The 2,091-nt window shown below is 44.5% G+C and overlaps 1 long non-coding RNA gene across 1 annotated transcript; it reads right to left on the bottom strand.

The window, feature by feature from the left end:
* Positions 1 to 962: 962 nt before the first annotated feature.
* On the bottom strand, positions 963 to 1,462 carry LOC120909173. The gene is made up of 3 exons (XR_005741232.1): positions 1,354 to 1,462; positions 1,086 to 1,260; positions 963 to 1,001 (listed from the first exon to the last, which is right to left on the bottom strand). It is a non-coding gene; the product is annotated as an uncharacterized LOC120909173 (long non-coding RNA).
* Positions 1,463 to 2,091: the final 629 nt, after the last annotated feature.

Genomic DNA, 2,091 nt, shown 5'->3' with positions numbered 1-2,091 from the left:
TTTGATGCCATTGTGCAGAGGGAAGAGGACGCCTTGGCAGCTGCTTTGTCAGACAAACTATGGTAAACTGCACACACGCAGTAAGAGCGACTGCGTTCAGGTGCTATGTAACAAAATAGTCGCAGTCACACCGACTGCGTTCAGGTGTTAGTAAACTGCACACACGCAGTAAGAGCGACTGCGTTCAGGTGCTATGTAACAAAATAGTCGCAGTCACACCGACTGCGTTCAGGTGTTAGTAAACTGCACACACGCAGTAAGAGCGACTGCGTTCAGGTGCTATATAACAAAATAGTCACAGTCACACCGACTGCGTTCAGGTGTTAGTAAACTGCACACACGCAGTAAGAGCGACTGTGTTCAGGTGCTATATAACAAAATAGTCGCAGTCACACCGACTGCGTTCAGGTGTTAGTAAACTGCACACACGCAGTAAGAGCGACTGCGTTCAGGTGCTATGTAACAAAACGAAAAAAGGGGGGGGACCACCCGAAGGTGTTTGGGACTTTAAATGAGAATACCTCTGTGATGTATCTCCATCCTTGTGTCTTGGACTTTATATGAGATTACATCCATACTATATCTCCATCCCGTATGCGGAAAATTGCAACGAAGGGAATTTGGGACTTTAAATGAAACAGTGGGCTAAATGGGGACAAAGTAATGAAACAAGCCATAGATGAAATGTTCATGTATTGAGAAAATAGAATATTTAGTAAAAACAAATAACTTGTACAAAAGTACAGAACATACATTTCATACATAATACAATAATTGATATAAAAATACATTAAATAAATAACAGTCCGTGACAACATATATAGCCACATAGAGGTTGGGCATAACCACGCAATAGGTGAAGTATAAAATGTAAATAGATCATAGAAGTACTGGTTGATCAGAATGGGTCCCATAAACGCGTATAGCTACATCTTTGTAAGCCCGACGCGGCGTTTCGTGTATATGAAAAACACTCATCAGGGGCGGATGTAGTGGGATATCTGGAATACAGATTTGATTAGTGATCAAGGTATTAAAATTGGATCCACCAAAGAAGAGGTAGTAAGTCAATTCTGGTTACTTACATAGTATGTCAAAGTGGTAATGTAAATACAGTTAAGACCAAACATATGCCCGTCCCGGGACAGAGGTGGCAGACCAGCAGGCAAACAGCAGAGCGCATAAAGCATCCCTCCCAGACAGCACAGCGACCATGGGTAAAGTAAAATTATAGTGTATCCTCATAGTACAGGTAGGTATCTGTAATGAATGAATGAATAGGTCCATCAAACAGTGACCCACATGGTAAGGGGATAAGGGCATAACAAATACATTAAAATTAACAAAGGATACCTGGAATGCGAGTAGGATGGCCACAGCTAGTGACAGCTGTAAGGCCTGCATAGAAAATGGCCACTGGCTGAAGAGCTGGGAAGGTGCTTAAATACGTCCAGCAATTGCACCAGACTGCCCCCAAGGTCACGTCAGCTGGACAGTGTGGGGGCGGGGCCCTGAATCAGACAGCACAATTGCCTGTACTGAAGAGATGCTACACACACCCACTTGATCAGCTGTGATGGATACTAGCCATACAACAGGGCGACGCCCAATAAGGACATCACTCGGATGGCACGTAACGCCGATGCACTGACGATAACCGCCCGTACCCCCAAAGGGGGGGAAAGGGAAGCACAGTGAGTGCATCGCAATCCCGGGATGCAGACAAAAAAAAAAAGGTCTAAACAGTGTGTGATATTTGCAAACAGCTAAGTGGTGTGTTCAGCAACTGAATGGCAAATGAAACCATAATTAAAGTATGCCGTTTGTGTGGACAGATTATGCACACTTTGCACGGACAGCACCATATAGGGCTGGCAGGGGAACACTGCCAGCTGCCGATCACTGTTTCCATCCCTGATACTATAAGAAAAAAGGGGGGGGACCACCCGAAGGTGTTTGGGACTTTAAATGAGAATACCTCTGTGATGTATCTCCATCCTTGTCCTATATGGGGCTGTCCGTGCAAAGTGTGCATAATCTGTCCACACAAACGGCATACTTTAATTATGGTTTCATTTGCCATTCAGTTGC

The sequence above is a fragment of the Rana temporaria genome, chromosome 8, assembly GCF_905171775.1.
Source record: "Rana temporaria chromosome 8, aRanTem1.1, whole genome shotgun sequence".
Taxonomy (NCBI): Eukaryota; Metazoa; Chordata; class Amphibia; order Anura; family Ranidae; genus Rana; species Rana temporaria.
This window is presented reverse-complemented; position numbering and strand designations above follow the sequence as displayed.